The 17632-nt window shown below is 49.7% G+C and overlaps 1 pseudogene; it reads left to right on the top strand.

Annotated features, from left to right (window-relative positions):
- Positions 1-668: 668 nt before the first annotated feature.
- Positions 669-17632, top strand: part of LOC136576935 (serine hydroxymethyltransferase, cytosolic-like) — a 118264-nt pseudogene continuing 101300 nt past the window's right edge.

Genomic DNA, 17632 nt, shown 5'->3' with positions numbered 1-17632 from the left:
CGGACCCACAATCCCCTCCGCAGGTCAATGTCCGCGGCGGATCTTGTCCCCGGCGTGTGGATGATTGTCAGTGCGAGGGGCCATGTGGAGCATCCACGGCAAATCCGCTGCGTGTGAACATGGCCTAAGGCCTCTCTCACGGGCGCAGTTAGCTGTGTGCCAGGAGGTATGCAGTGACATGGGTACTTGCGTGCCGCCATGCCCCGTACCCTGTGTTGGTGGTTAGTGTGCCAAGATGCGGCGCGCCATGATGTTTTTGCGCACGTATTTCTCCTGCAGTGTGAGTCACAGTAAAGTCTATGGGAGATCGGACCTGCATATTACACCCACAAACTGCAGACGTAATACACAGTGACCAGACGCTGGTGTGAGGGATTGCTAGTCCAGCAATGTCCTGCCCTCTTCTGCCATTAGTGGGCCTTTCTGAGGTAATATCCTGCACATGGTGTCCTGCTGTGGCCCCCCTGTGCTGCAGCTGCCGGGGCCCCTGCATGGACAGCAGGAGATTTATCACTCTCTCACATTCTCCCTCGTTCATCCCGTCTGTCACTTTGATAGAAACTGCGTTTTCCCGCGTAAAATTTACCGTCCTCTCATTGGCTGGTGAGAAGGAATACTTGACAGTGATTGGTCAATCGCTGCATGAGCCTCTGGATGATTGGACAGTGAGATTTCGGCGCCAAGCTCTGGTTGGTCAGGCTGTGTGCCGGGTTGTACGGCGTGAGAGAGAAGGTCGTGCGGCCGGGAGCAGATACGGGGCGGCGGAGAGGTGAGTGACCGGGGAGGGTGTACGGGGGACAGCCAGGGGGTCCACAGAAGAGCTGGGGGCACTGAGGGGTGTGCGGGCCAGTCGCACTGTGATATAAATTTAGCTGTCAGTAGGGTCACGTGAGGTGGTATTCACACGTGAAGGATGAGACCACATATAACACCCGGGAGGAGCTGCGGGCGGGGGTTGTCGGGGGAGGGAGGTCGGCCCCGGCGGAGGGAGATCTGCTCCAGCCCCGGCGGATGCGGGTTGTCAGGTCGGCCTCTGCCCCGGCGGCCGGGGTTTGTCGTAGGGTGTTCGGCCTCTTTCCGGGCAGGCAGGTGCTGTCAGGAAGGGGGGAGGAGGCCGGCCTCTGCCCAGCTGGACGGGGGTTGTCGGGGGAGGGAGGTCGGCCCCGGCGGAGGGAGATCTGCTCCAGCCCCGGCGGATGCAGGTTGTCAGGGGGGAGGGAGGTCGGCCTCTGCCCCGCGGCCGGGGTTTGTCGTAGGGTGTTCGGCCTCTTTCTGGGCAGGCAGGTGCTGTCAGGAAGGGGGGAGGAGGTCGGCCTCTGCCCAGGTGGACGGGGGTTGTCTTATGGATTTAGTTTATGGTACAGTTCAGTTGTGTGATTGCTGGTGAGCCGCAGCGGGTATGAAGGTTGGTCCCATCGTGCCCCTTAACCCATTAAGTATGCCGCTCTGTTTTTAACACTTTTTAGTTTTTTCCTCCCCTTTAAAAAAAAGAATAAAAAAAATCGTAACTCCTTTATTTACCCATCGCCTTCGCTTATGATTGTTTTTTGCGGGACGTGTTGTATTTTTCAGTGGTTCTATTTAACCCCTTCATGACGCCACCCTTTTTTTTCCATTTACGTTTTTTCACCCCCCTTAAAAAAATCGTAACTCCTTTATTTATCCATCGCCGTCGCTGTATGAGGGCTTGTTTTTTGCGGGACAATTTGTATTTTTCAATGGTGCTATTTAAAGTACCATATAATGTACTGAAAAACTTTTAAAAAATTCTAAGTGGAGTAAAATGAAAAAAAACCCCGACATTCCGCCATCTTTTAGTGCGTCTTGTTTCTACGGAGCACAAACGGCAACAAAAGTGACCTGATAGCTTCATTCTATGGGTCGGTACGATTACTGCGATACCAAACTTGGATGGGTTATTTTTTTTTCCAAAGACATTAAATTTTTTTTCAATTATTTTCTGCGGTCATTTTGCGCGCGCGATAACTTTTTTATTTTTCCGATGACATAGTACAGCGATGGCTCGTTTTTTGCGGGATGTCCTGTAATTTCCGTTAGTACTAATTCGGGATGCATACGACTTTTTGATTGCTTTTTATTGCGTTTTTTGGGGGGGATACAGGGTGACTGAAAAAGTGCATTTCTGGGGTTCTTTATTTTTTTTTCAGATGACGTTCACCATGCGGGGTAAATAATGTGCTACATTGATAGATCGGACTTTTACGGACGCGGCGATACCAAATATGTATTTTTATTTTATTATTTACACGTTTTAATTCTAGATATGGCAAAAGGGGGGTGATTTAAAGTTTTATAACTTTTTTTTTTTTGTTACTATTAAAAAAACTTCATTGCTCTTTTTTTCACTTTACTTTTAAGTCCCCCTGGGGGACTACAATATGCAATAGCATTACGTCATACTGCATTCTGACAGACAGCCTATCAAGCCACCCCACGGGGATGGCTTAATAGGCTGTCTCTCAAGGCAGCCCTGGGGCCTTTCAGAAGGCCCCTGGCAGCCATGACATCTGCAGGTCTCCCACGATCTCACCGCGGGGGGGCTGTATGGGACCCCCGAACAGCGTTCGGGGGCTTTAAATGCCACTGTCAGAATTGACAGCGGCATTTAATTGGTTAATAGCCGCAATCGGCCAAACAGCTGATTGCGGCTATTGCCTGCGGGTGTCAGCTGTAGTAAATAGCTGATGCCAGCGCTGTATGCAGAGAGGTCACCCCCCGCGCCCTCTCTGCATACATACCCGGACACTCCAGGACGTAAATGTACGTCCTGGAGCGGGAAGGGGTTAATGTACTGAAATTTTTTTAAAGAATTTCTAAATGGAGTAAAATGAAAACAGAAAGCCTACATTCTGCCATCTTCTGGTTTGTCTTGTTTCTGTGGCACAAAAACTGAAACAAAAATGACATAACTTTATCTTCTGGGTCAGTAAGATGACTGCGAGGTTTTGTTTTTTTTTGTTTTTTTTTGCTGTAGTACTTTTATGTTTTTTTTCCCAGACATTTAATTCTTTAAAATCGTTTTCTGCCCCAGTCTTCTGACAGCCGTAACTTTTTTATTTTTCCGTCGACGCCGTTGTCCGAGGGCTCATTTTGTACGGTACGTCCTGTAGTTTGCGATGGTGCCGTCTTGGAATACATACATGCGCATTTCTGACATTCTGTAGGTTTTTTTTTATTTCAGACTTTTACCATGCAACATAAATAATGTGTTACTTTAATAGATCCGACTTTTACAGACGCAGCGATAACAGATATGTATTTTTGTTTTATTACTTAGGTTTTTATTGTAAATATGGTAAAAGTCTGTTTTGTTTTTTTTTACTTTATCACTTTATTTAAAAAAATGAGAAACTTTTTTTTTTTAAATTTTTTCTTTTTAGCCCCCACAGGGGACCACAGCTGGTGATGCTTTACATCATACTGTGATCTGGCCTCCCCTCAGGGATGGCTTGATAGGCATTCTGTGAACACAGCCCTGGGTCCTTTCAGAAGACCTCCAGCTACCATGACACCCACACGGCTCCCTGCGATCTCATTGAGGGAAGGGGGGCAATAAGGGACCAACGAACATCGTTCAGGGCATTTAAAGGGTAAATAGCGCCAATCAGCCGCGTGGCTGATTGCAGCTATTATCGGCGGATGTCAGCTGTAATAAACAGCCGGCACCCTGCAGCGTTAAAGAGCGCTTTGCCTTGTGCCCTCAGAGCTCGGTATCTGGTTGTTTGGTCCGGCTTTGCAGAGGATTACCCAGACCGGATACAACTCTGGGAGTAAACAAGAATGCTTCGATTCATTAACAGCAAGCAAAGATCTTGAAATGGTGCAGGATTAAAACTGTGTTTTTGTTCCAGGGGTGAAGTATCTGAGGCAGGATGATGGCCGACTCCCCGGTGATGAATGGCGGGCATGCCGATCTGTGGGCATCTCATAACCAGATGGTCCTGGAACCTCTTGAAACAAATGATCCAGAGGTAAGACATACGAGACGCTGCGCTCTCACTGCACTATAGGCGCTTCTACACGGAAGACGGATCCTCTGCTGGCTGTAATGAGCGACTGACAGTATAGCTGCCGATCAGTCCTCGTTCTGCCGCTCGCGGCGCGGAGGATCACTAGTATTGGGACGACCGGTCGCTAATATTGATCATCCTTCACCAGCAGCAGCTCTTGTCAGCAGCCGCCCCCCTAATTACACGGAGGATGTCCTGCCAACGAATGAGCATTTTTATGCCCCCATGAAAGATCCAGTCAGCCGGTGAGCGAGCGTTTTGAATGTTCATCAGCTGATTGGGGCGCATTCAGGCGGGCCGATGATCGGGGAGATAAACCTTCTGACAAATGTGTGTTCCCATGTAAAAGGGTCTTAAAGAATGAGCTGCACATCCAAGACTCCAAGGTATCTTGGTTCCCTACATCGGGTAATAGATGCTGGGCGCTGACCACTAATGGAATCTATTATGTTGGCCTTCGCAGTTGTCATCCAGCTTTCCATGGATTCTGCATGTCATGGAAACCTGCATTATGCCGTGTTACACTCCACAGTATTGGAGGTCTTTGTGTCATTCAGGCTGCCTTCACATGGGTGAGAAAATCACGTATTGCGAGACGCACAAATCTTGCACGACTATGAACTACGTTCTTTTGACCCGGGGTAATATACATACTTTTTTTATTTTGCTCTCCTTCCCTGCTGTCCTATATTTGGGTGTTCCCTCGGAACGCCTCACCCGTTGTTTTCAATGGGGCCAGAAAGATCACACAGCGTGCGATACAAGGTTTCCCATTGGATCGCGACTGTACTGAAGTCATGGGAGGCGGTTTTGACACAAAACGCCTAGCATCCGCGGGGACATCGCACAAGCATGATATCGGGACGAGCTTCTTTGCCCGAAATATCGCTCAGCTGTGTGAAACTAGCCTCAGTGGGGAAACTAAAGCTAGATGTAACCCTCCTTAAAGTGACCCTCCAGTCCTAGACAAACAAAGATGGCCGCACCGGTTCTCTGACTGTCTGCTGCACACTGTGAATTAGTACACATCGGTAGTCTAAAACACTACACCTGCTGTGATTGGCCAGTGTTGCCCACGGGAGCAGCGCTGACCAGTCAGAGCAGCATGCAGTGTCTCAGGATGTCTTCATTCACACCTGGAGGTTTGGATGTGCATTTTGAAACCCAAACCAGGTGAGGCTCATAAAGGGTAGACGGGTTCAGTTTCTACCCTTTTTTCGTCATTTTGGTTGACTTCTGGTGTGAACAACTACACATGTGAGCACATCCTTAGACTGCGTCTGCATACTAACACACATGTGAGCACATCCTTAGGACTCATGTCCACGGGGAAAATCGGGCCCGCTACGGATTCTACATGTAGAATCTGCAGCGGGTCCCTCCTGCCCCGCGGACATGAGCGCTGAAAATAACAATAAATGAGAATAAACTTACCTCCCATCCGCTCCGTTTCTTCTCTGCGCGGCGGCGTCATCTTCTCTCGTCGCGGCCGGATCTTCATTCTTCGGCTCGGCGGATGTGCATGATGACGTCGGTGACGTGCCCCGCGCATGCGCCGGGCGGAAGCAAAATGATCCGGCCGCGACTGAGAGAAGATGGCGCGGCGCCGAAGAGAAGAACCGGAGCGTGTAAGTAAAATATGATTTTTGTGTCCCGCGGATCCGGACGGCTTCCATAGGCTTCAATAGAAGCCCGCGGGAGCCGTCCCCTCGGGAGACCCGCATGAAAATGGAGCATGGTCCAGATTTTTTCATGCTCCATTTTTTTTTAAATCACTTTTATTGACGATCCGCGGGTATTTATCTACCCCGCGGGTGGTCAATGCATCCCTATGGGGTGCGGATCCGCGCGCGGGAGAAGAGTTAAAATCCGCTGCGGATTTTAATTCTTATTTTCCCCGTGGACATGAGCCCTTAGACTGCGGCTGCATACTAACGCACATGTGAGCACATCCTTAGACTGCGGCTGCATACTAACGCACATGTGAGCACATCCTTAGACTGCGGCTGCATACTAACACACATGTGAGCACATCCTTAGACTGCGGCTACATACTAACGCACATGTGAGCACATCCTTAGACTGCGGCTGCATACTAACACACATGTGAGTACATCCTTAGACTGCGGCTGCATACTAACACACATGTGAGCACATCCTTAGACTGCGGCTGCATACTAACACACATGTGAGCACATCCTTAGACTGCGGCTGCATACTAACACACATGTGAGCACATCCTTAGACTGCGGCTGCATACTAACACACATGTGAGCACATCCTTAGACTGCGGCTGCATACTAACACACATGTGAGCACATCCTTAGACTGCGGCTGCATACTAACACACATGTGAGCACATCCTTAGACTGCGGCTGCATACTAACACACATGTGAGCACATCCTTAGACTGCGGCTGCATACTAACGCACACGTGCATCAGATAGTCATAGCGGCTCGGCCGTCTGTCCAGGGCTGGAGGGTCGCTTTAAGGGAGTATTCCTATATTATACACAGGTGATATGTTGGTAATGTAGGTCGGCACTTTACCATCTCTGGGCTCCTCGCTGGTGGATGAAGTGACTGCAGCACTGATCTAGCACTGTGTCCCCTTCACTGCTTATCCGTGCCCAACAGCGCCCTCACCAGGCATTGTGCAGAAACCACAGTGTGGTCACTTATATAGGGCTGGCTACACTTCCCTCACAGACGGTCCGGCTGCCTGACGATCAGGTAGATTCCTATTGGCCTTGGATGGGAGTATTCTTGCCCTTTGCTAGATTATCATATTTCCAGGCTACGAGGGGCTGAATTATGAGAATGTCCGCTGGATTAGGCTGGGTTACATCGGAGTTGTCATTTCCAGTTTTCAGTTTCATCATTGGAGAAGAAAACTGAAAGTGCTGGAGAGCCGGATCAGAAGGTATATATGGAACGGCATCAGAATGCCCAAGGAATGCAGCAGAACATCAGTACCAGGTTGTTCCACCCCGGGCTTCGAGAAGCAGCGGCAGCGCTACGGGCTGGAGCTCATCGCCTCCGAGGACTTTGCCAGCTGTGCAGTTTTGCAGGCTCTGGGCTCCTGTATGAACAACAAGTATTCGGAGGGTTACCCAGGACAGAGGTGAGTGGGTGACACCAGTGCATCTCATCATAATGGGCAGGGCTGATCACATAGAGACGTGTCCGTTATGATGAGGACTGGGCCTGTAAAGGAAATGCCAACTGCTGTGTGTGTCTGGTATCCTTGGTGTTTTGTTTTTCCTTGAATTTGTATAGTCATGGACTAATACAAGACACATTCTAAGGCCGCCTGCAGACGAGCGGAAATCCCGCCGCGGGATTTCCCGCGGGATTTCCGCCGCTGAAAGTCTGCATAGGAGTGCATTACAATACGCACTCCTATGCAGACGGCCGCGGTTTGGCCGCGCGAAATCTCGCGCGGCAAACAAACCGCGGCATGTTCTAATTTCCTGCGGGGCACGCACTCACCTGGCCGCCGGCTCCGGTCTGCGCATGCGCCGGCTGCGCGGCAGCCGGCACATCAAAGAGCCGGGGCCGCCAGGCGCGGGTGAGTACGCGCTCGTCCCTGCAGGCTCTGGGGTCGGATCGCGCGGCGAGATTTCTCGCTGCCGGATCCGACCCGCTCGTCTGCAGGCGGCCTTAGGGTGGTTTCATGTCTGCATCAGGACCTCCAGACGGAGGTGTCCTCACAGATGTGGTTGCAAAACCGGGTAGCTGGGCGGAAAGTGGACAGACCCCATTATAGTCAATGGGGTCCACCCGACACTGTTTGGTTCCATCCACAGGCGGACCCCTTGGGCTGCGGAGTTTCTTCTTTTCTGTTTCCCAAACAGAGGAGGACATTGGAATCCCCAGCGCAGATGTGAAAACACCCGTAATGTTACTTAACTGTGTTCTTACAGAAAGCCCTGGTGGTGGCGACAGACAAACTGCCTGTATAATAGAGAAGGTTATTGCTGCTGTACACAGTATTGACTTCCATGGACGGTCCCAAGTTACAAACTTGTCTCCTATCCACGGGATAGGTGATAAATGTCTGATTGGTGGGGGTTCTGAATTCTCGGACCCCTGCCTATCATGAAAATGCAGGTCTTGTGTCCCCCACTGTATGAATGGAGCAGCGATCAAGCATGTGGGCTGCTGAGGCTAGCAGGGCGTGTGCGCGACTGCTACACCGTTCTTATGGGAAGCCTCAGTCTCCTCTGTTTTTGTGATCTCTGCAGATCCCAGAAGTCAGACTCTCACTGATCAGACACTTATCCTCTATCCTGTGAATAAGGAGAAAAGCCTATATCTTGGGACAACCCCTGTAGAGAGGGTGCCCTTGTGTGAGATCCCTTAGACCAGGGGTCCCCAACCACCGGACCGCGGCCGGGCCGTTGTATGTTTAGCGCCGGTCCGCGGCACCGCCGGGAACTTTTGCTCTAAACACAAGGCCCGCGGGCCGAATCCGGCCCGCTGCCTTGTGTTATGTGGCCCGCAGCGTGCCAAGGCCGCTGAGCACTGAAGTGATTACCAGCGGGGGCGCCGCAGCTCCCTGCTGGTAATCGCGCTGATCCCGGCGCACACTGACCTCAGTGTGCAGCCAGGATTCTCCTCCCCGAGTCCCCTGCTCATTAGTTCCGCAGGAGAGGACTCGGGGAGGAAGCGTTCCGGGCTGCACACTGACGTCAGAGCAAGCAGACAGAGAGCGACGCTGTAGTAAGTATATGGGTTGGGGGGCTGCTTAGAATTGCGCGGGGGGGGCTATTACTGCGGGGGCTGCTTAATACTGGGGGGGCTGCCTATTACGGGAGGGAGGGGTGCTGCATATTATGGGGGGGCTGCCTATTACTGGGGGGTGGGGGCTGCCCATTACTGGAAAGGGGGGGGCTGCCCATTACTGGGAAGGAGGGGGGGCTGCCAATTTCTGGGAAGGAGGGGGGGGGCTGCCAATTTCTGAGAAGGAGGGGGGGCTGCCCATTTCTGGGAAGGAGGGGGGGCTGCCCATTACTGGGAAGGGGGGGACCTGCCCATTACTGGGAAGGGGGGGACCTGCCCATTGCTGGGAAGGGGGTGGGGGCTGCCCATTACTGGGAAGGGCTGCCCATTACTGGGAAGGGGGGGGGCTGCTCATTACTGGGAAGGGGGGGCTGCCTATTACTGGGAAGGATGGGGGGCTGCCCATTACTGGGAAGGGGGGGGGCTGCCCATTACTGGGAAGGGGGGCGGGGGGGGGGCTGCCCATTACTGGGAAGGGGGGGACCTGCCCATTACTGGGAAGGGGGGGACCTGCCCATTACTGGGAAGGGGGGGACCTGCCCATTACTGGGAAGGGGGGGACCTGCCCATTACTGGGAAAGGGGGACCTGCCCATTACTGGGAAGGGGGGGACCTGCCCATTACTGGGAAGGGGGGGGGCTGCCCATTACTGGGAAGGGGGGATCTGCCCATTACTGGGAAGGGGGACCTGCCCATTACTGGGAAGGGGGGGGGCTGCCCATTACTGGGAAGGGGGGGGGCTGCCCATTACTGGGAAGGGGGGGACCTGCCCATTACTGGGAAGGGGGGGGCCTGCCCATGACTGGGAAGGGGGGGACCTGCCCATGACTGGGAAGGGGGGGACCTGCCCATTACTGGGAAGGGGGGGACCTGCCCATTACTGGGAAAGGGGGACCTGCCCATTACTGGGAAGGGGGGGACCTGCCCATTACTGGGAAGGGGGGGACCTGCCCATTACTGGGAAGGGGGGGGACCTGGCCATTACTGGGAAGGGGGGGGGCTGCCCATTACTGGGAAGGGGGGATCTGCCCATTACTGGGAAGGGGGACCTGCCCATTACTGGGAAGGGGGGGGGGCTGCCCATTACTGGGAAGGGGGGGACCTGCCCATTACTGGGAAGGGGGGGGGCTGCCCATTACTGGGAAGGGGGGGCTGCCCATTACTGGGAAGGGGGGGACCTGCCCATTACTGGGAAGGGGGGGACCTGCCCATTACTGGGAAGGGGCTGCCCATTACGGGGGGGGGGGGACCTGCTTATTACTGGGAAGGGGCTGCCCATTACTGGGGGGGGGGACCTGCTTATTTCTGGGGGGGCTGCCTATTACTGGGGGGGGGCTGTCTATTACGCGGGGCTGCTTTTTACTGGGGTGGGGACCTGCTTATTACTGGGAGGGTTGCTTACTGGGGGGGCTGCCTATTACTGGGGGGGGGGAGCCTGCTTAACACTGGGGGGGTTGCTTACTGGGGCGGCTGCTTATTACCGGGGGGGGGGCTACTTATTACAGGGGAAGGGGCTGCCTATTACTGGGGGGGGCTGCCTATTACTGGGGGGGCCTGCTTATTACTGGGGGGGGGACCTGCTTATTACAGGGGAGGGGGCTGCTTATTACTGGGGGGGCTGCTTATTACTGGGGGGGCTGCTTATTATTGGATGGCGTGGGGGCTACTTATTACATGGGAAGGGGCTGCCTATTACGTGGGGGGCGCTGTCTATTACTGGGGGACCTGCTTATTATGGGGGGGGGACCTGCTTATTACTGGGGGAGGGGCTGCTAATAACTGAGGGGTGCGGGCTGTCTATTACTGAGGGGGGAGATAAATTATATGCTGCCCTATCTGTGTGCTGGGGGGGGATAGATTATATACTGCCCTATGTGTGTACTGCCAGGACATTCTAAATGTCATAATTAAATAAGAATGCACTAAACTCCAACCCCCTTCATAACCCCGCCCCATATAACCAAAGCCCCGCCCATGTCCCGCCCAACCCTTACGGGCCTTGTAAAACTGGTCTTGCTTGAAGCCGGTCCCTGGTGCCAAAAAGGTTGGGGACCACTGCCTTAGACAATCCCCCATCCCAGAGAGACCCAACTAGGAGCCCCTCATATTGAGTGTTAGAGCTGCTTTACATGAAGGGTATGAAGACTTCTGCAACAAAAATGTCTGTTCCAGACAGTCTCTTGCTGTTTTCTGCATACAGCGCTATTCGGGTTATGTGACTCCTGTGCAACAAACCCTGCGTTAGGGAGTTCTTCCATCGGCCAATTCTTGGCTACTTGTAACCTGTGCTGGTCGACAAAGCATTGTGATCAGCGCTTCATCACTGCGTTCACACACGGCAGATGATTGCATGAAGACGAACAATTGTTAGTATGATTGTTCAGCTGGCGCTGCAGATTTTAGTGCAGTCGGCACAAGAATCAATGTCGCCATACACGCAACACGTGGATTTTGGTGTGTTTTTCACAGCCTCATTTGAAGATGTGGAATTCATACTGAATATCCACAGTATAAGCTGACATGCTGCGGACTTAAAACCGCACCACATATCAGTTCTGTACTGACTTGTGCAGATCTTTATGCTCCATGTGGAAGAGGTTTACATCTCATCCATGCGGCTCAGACTGGAAATGCTGTGGATCTTCTGTTCAGAAATTGTGCAAAATTACACCTTGTGTGAAGCTCCTCTAGCAGGCGCTATACTACACTAGGACACCAAAAAGAGGGTCTTCATGTTCTCTCCTGCCTCTACTGACAGGTACTATGGCGGCACGGAGCACGTGGATGAGTTGGAGAGGCTGTGCCAGAAGAGGGCTTTGGAAGCGTACAGCTTGGACCCACAGAAATGGGGGGTGAATGTGCAGCCTTATTCAGGTGAGTCCATGAAGTAGTATAACATGCACATTCACTATTTACTGCACCCATAGATTGTAATGGTGCGTATTACACACCAAAAAAAGACGTGCACCTAATATATCTGTGAAAAACGTAGGTCCGACTGGCCCAATGTAAATCAATGGGGTTTTTAATGTATTCTAGTAGTTATATTCTTGTACATAGGAGCAGTATTATAGTAGGTATATTATTGTACATAGGGGGGCAGTATTATAGTAGTTATATTCTTGTGCATAGGAGGCAGTATTATAGTAGTTATATTCTTGTACATATGGGCAGTATTATAGTAGTTAAATTTTGGTACATAGGAGGCAGTATTATAGTAGTTATATTCTTGTACATAGGAGGCAGTATTATAGTAGTTATATTCTGGTACATAGGAGGCAGTATTATAGTAGTTATATTCTGGTACATAGGAAGCAGTATTATAGTAGTTATATTCTTGTACATAGGGGACAGTATTATAGTAGTTATATTCTTGTACATAGGTGGGCAGTATTATAGTGGTTATATTCTTGTACATAGGGGGCAGTATTATAGTAGTTATATTCTTGTACATAGGTGGGCAGTATTATAGTAGTTATATTCTTGTACATATGGGCAGTATTATAGTAGTTATATTCTTGTACATATGGGCAGTATTATAGTAGTTATATTCTTGTACATATGGGCAGTATTATAGTAGTTATATTCTTGTACACAGGAGGCAGTATTATAGTAGTTATATTCTGGTACATAGGAGGCAGTATTGTAGTAGTTATATTCTGGTACATAGGAGGCAGTATTGTAGTAGTTATATTCTTGTACATAGGGGACAGTATTATAGTAGTTATATTCTTGTACATAGGGGCAGTATTATAGTAGTTATATTCTTGTACAAAGGAGCAGTATTATAGTAGTTATATTCTTGTACATAGGAAGCAGTATTATAGAAGTTATATTCTTGTACAGAGGAGGCAGTATTATAGTAGTTATATTCTTGTACATAGGGGACAGTATTATAGTAGTTATATTCTTGTACATAGGAGGCAGTATTATAGTAGTTATATTCTTGTACATAGGGGACAGTATTATAGTAGTTATATTCTTGTACATAGGGGCAGTATTATAGTAGTTATATTCTTGTACATAGGAGGCAGTATTATAGTAGTTATATTCTTGTACATAGGGGACAGTATTATAGTAGTTATATTCTTGTACATAGTGGGCAGTATTATAGTAGTTATATTCTTGTACATAGGTGGGCAGTATTATAGTAGTTATATTCTTGTACATAGGTGGGCAGTATTATAGTAGTTATATTCTTGTACATACGGGGCAGTATTATAGTAGTTATATTCTTGTACATAGGGGGCAGTATTATAGTAGTTATATTCTTGTACATAGGTGGGCAGTATTATAGTAGTTATATTCTTGTACATAGGGGGCAGTATTACAGTAGTTATATTCTTGTACATAGGGGGCAGTATTATAGAAGTTATATTCTTGTACATAGGAGGCAGTATAAAAGTGTATGCACCAAGCACACGAGAACATTTAAGAACATGATAAAGGAAAGGATACACGTGATACTTTGCTGGGGACTTCCATAATGATTACCAATATTGGTGATTCATCTATATACATTGCCCTGAAGGTGATCTCACCCGTGATCTGTAGGATCTTTATTTAGGATTATGTGTGATCTCTCTGTATTGGAGACACATGTGGAATATTATATGTGCACACCTTGTTTTTAAGGAATATTATTAAAGGTTATATTTGAAAAAAATACATTTTTTCTGTTCTTCTCGGTGATGGAATAGTTGTTATAAGGACCTTTCTGACGCGGTGATTTGCTTATAATTGAAATGGCAGGTTTTCTGTCAGGGAGCATCAATACTGCCCCCTGGCTATTAGAGGCCAAATTAGTTTTCTCGAATAAAGATCTGGATATACATACTCAAGCTACTTTGATTAATTATGCCTTTAAGAATCTCACTAGGCCCTATAAAAAAACAAATGGAATGTGCGCCACAAGGTCCTGTTGTTCCTTTCTGAAGTCACCGATCTCAAATCCCCTAAACATAGGGAGAGCTGCAGGGTAAAAAAGGGGTTCCCAGTAGAGAGCCCCCCAAAAACAAGAAAACAATACACAGTTAAAAAAAACGCAGCGCAGAGTTTTTATTTAACTAGGCCCTATAAGGAATGTCTAAGGTCATGGTGGGAGGTGCAGAGGCTGACCAACTATTTAGAACACAAAATAGTACCTCACGGGCTGAGGGTTCACATTTTGCCACCACCAAAACTAAGAACGGGTCCCTTCATGACACGGTGGGAGAAAGAGGCCACTGAAAGCTCTTTTAGGCTCATAAATCTATTATTAGAGGAAGAGAAGATAAATCAAGAAAAGAAGAGTAAGAGCTTAGAGGAAATGATTAAGGATACCCTGGGGTTCTCAGGAGAGACAGAAGATGAGAAAAAGGAGAAAACACTCAAACCTGCAATAGAAAAGTATACTGGATATCTGAGGGAACGGAAACCTCTTCAGTGCAATAGGGATCTCTGTGATCTCTGGTAATGAGTCGTCTAAAGAGGGTCCTACCCAGAGAGACCTAGGGGTAGGGGTGGCACTATACCCAGAATGCGTGGTAGGGGAAGATTTAACTCAAATGGAGCATAGTTTTTAGACCCACTAATTTTGAAATATATGTTGAGGAATCGCGGTGGCATGGGGTTTCCTGAATAGCGGTCAATAGGTCTTCCCCCGTGAGAAGTCTGATCAATTCTCATGAGAGGCAATCGCACTCTGCACCCCCAGCCATGAAAGATGATTTACAGATCATCAATGTATCCTGAAGGGTCAGAGGTTGAGCAGGCAGTAATGAGGAAAGGCTTGTCCTTGATTCCTACTAATAAATTTGACTGTTCCATTTGGACCAAGGATGTTTCACTGTTCTTAAGAAAGTTACGCTGGCACAAGTTTGTTTGTTTTGTTTTTTTTTCTATCCAGAGCAGGAAAAAAATGCTCTGAGTTGGGTCTTAATCTGAGTGAGCTGGATACTCTTACTATGTTAGATGTGTACCTCTCTGGTTCAAAAAGAATTGCACAGCTTGCAGTTCGCCTGAGTGGGAGATAGAGCTGTAGAGGGATTCTACATCCAAACTCGCCAGCTTCGTATCTGGTGATTATATGCCTTCCAGCCGTCTGAGTACATCCGTGGTATCTCTCGTATAAGCTGGTAATGCCTCAACAAACGGACTCAGGATAATATCTAGATACTTGCTACTTCCTTGGGTCAGAATGACGATCACCAACACTATGGGTCTACCTTTCAGTGGCGCCAAACCTTTATGTACCTTAGGTAGCCCATAGAAAGGCACGATTTGAGGAGTTTGTAGATACAAATTCAAAACCTCCTTTGAGATGCCCATAATGAATCGCCTTGCGGGTGGTGCTACACTAACCATAAAGCTACAGTGCCAGTCAATCACAGAGCTTGCTTAGTGACGTATGCAAAGGAGCTGGTGGAATAAGCGGATAGGCAGGTGACAAAGCCACTGTTTTTCCAATGGCAATCTCCTAGCGGTTAATTTCGGTTGGCTCTTTCAGGGTTTTCAGCACGCGGAGCTAAGATTTCGGCCGGAATTTTGCGTTCTGTTGTGATAAGTAAAATGCGCGCGTCTCCCTGAGGGCAAAGACTCTGCGGTTGGCGGCATAGAAATAGTGCTCAGGTTTACAGTCACGATTGGGCGGTACTATGGGTCGACCCTCACAAAGGCGAGGGGGTGCGGCAGTGGAGCTGCGAGGCCCGGCGAGCCAACCCAGGTGAGGGTCAGCGTCACCCATAGCCACCTACGTTTTTGGTGGCTAACAGCTTGGTGGGCAGTGCAGCGTTCGGGTTGCGGGTAGAAATGGCGCCTTGGCGCCATGTGCAGAATGTAAGAGGCCTGTAATGATTTTCTCTGGTCTTCTATATATACAAACTGTTGGGTTAAATGGACGTCCACGGGAGTGTGGCAGGGAAATTGCAGTGTGTAACGGAACTATGTTGTGCGGTGACGATTTAAGTTTTGTTGGTTTTGAATTCTTCTCTAGTTAGAGTAAAAGGATGTGAAATGAGTGGTCAATTGAATACAGAGGCCAGAGGGTGGGTGGGGTCTGGTACAAAGCCTAGGCCACTAAGGTAAAAAGTAGAGGGCGCTGCGCAGAAATCCACCGGAACACATGATGGTAGGGGTCTGGTACAAAGCCTAGGCCACTAAGGTAAAAAGTAGAGCGCGCTGCGCAGAAATCCACCGAAACACATGATGGTATGCCCTCAGCTGCCACTCTACCCCCCCAGCAAGCTGGGTACTCATTGCACCGACCTCGAAGGATGGAAGGCTGAGTCGACCCTGAACCGGCTACCTGGCCTATGCGGGGTTTGAACCCGCATACTTCAGGTCGTGAGCGAGAGCATGCACGGCCACTGCCCTAATGCTCTGCGCCACACGAGGCTCACAATGTAACTAGGTGTCGGTTTACATCTATAATCCTGGTCCAGTGTCTAGCTTTGGAAACAAGATGCCCTATAGACAGGCGTGGAGGCTCTGGTACCCTGCTGTACCGCCTCTAGCTTGGATACAAGATGTGCTACGGTGTGGTGGGGCTTGGATGCTGTAGTGCCAAGTTGGGCCACCTCTTGCTTAGATTCAGGATGTGATACGAGCGGGCATGGAATCTCTAGTGCCCTGCTGGGACCCTCCAGCTTTCATATAAGATGTGATACGGGGGTGGGAGAAGGGGAAGGTGGCTCTAGTAGCCTGTTTCACCGCCTTTAGCTTGGATACAAGATTTGATACCGGGGGGCATGGATGCTCTAGTGCTAAGCAGGGCCACCTTTTGCTTGGATGCAAGATGTGATACGGGCTGGCATGGACTCTCTAGTGCCCTGTTGCTCCAGCTTTCATAGAAGATGTGATACGGTTGGGCATGGAGGCTCCCGTTCACTGTTGTACCACCTCTGACAGCTGAGCTGTCATCAGCTCCCTTCCGACAATGCTTTCAGTTTTCAGGCCCCGTAAGGTGTTACACCCCTGGGGTTCAGCTGCAGCACCACCGGCCGCACTGTGTTCTAATGCCAATTTGGAGCCATTACCCTGGGCGCGGGCCTATGGCTGCTTTGAGATGCCCATAATGAATCGCCTTGCGGGTGGTGCTACACTAACCATAAAGCTACAGTGCCAGTCAATCACAGCGCTTGCTTAGTGACGTATGCAAAGGAGCTGGTGGAATAAGCGGAGAGGCAGGTGACAAAGCCACTGTTTTTCCAATGGCAATCTCCTAGCGGTTAATTTCGGTTGGCTCTTTCAGGGTTTTCAGCACGCGGAGCTAAGATTTCGGCCGGAATTTTGCGTTCTGTTGTGATAAGTAAAATGCGCGCGTCTCCCTGAGGGCAAAGACTCTGCGGTTGGCGGCATAGAAATAGTGCTCAGGTTTACAGTCACGATTGGGCGGTACTATGGGTCGACCCTCACAAAGGCGAGGGGGTGCGGCAGTGGAGCTGCGAGGCCCGGCGAGCCAACCCAGGTGAGGGTCAGCGTCACCCATAGCCACCTACGTTTTTGGTGGCTAACAGCTTGGTGGGCAGTGCAGCGTTCGGGTTGCGGGTAGAAATGGCGCCTTGGCGCCATGTGCAGAATGTAAGAGGCCTGTAATGATTTTCTCTGGTCTTCTATATATACAAACTGTTGGGTTAAATGGACGTCCACGGGAGTGTGGCAGGGAAATTGCAGTGTGTAACGGAACTATGTTGTGCGGTGACGATTTAAGTTTTGTTGGTTTTGAATTCTTCTCTAGTTAGAGTAAAAGGATGTGAAATGAGTGGTCAATTGAATACAGAGGCCAGAGGGTGGGTGGGGTCTGGTACAAAGCCTAGGCCACTAAGGTAAAAAGTAGA

The sequence above is a fragment of the Eleutherodactylus coqui genome, chromosome 8, assembly GCF_035609145.1.
Source record: "Eleutherodactylus coqui strain aEleCoq1 chromosome 8, aEleCoq1.hap1, whole genome shotgun sequence".
NCBI classification, from domain to species: Eukaryota; Metazoa; Chordata; class Amphibia; order Anura; family Eleutherodactylidae; genus Eleutherodactylus; species Eleutherodactylus coqui.
Note: the sequence above shows the minus strand (reverse complement) of the source record. Positions and strands in the feature narration are given on the sequence as shown.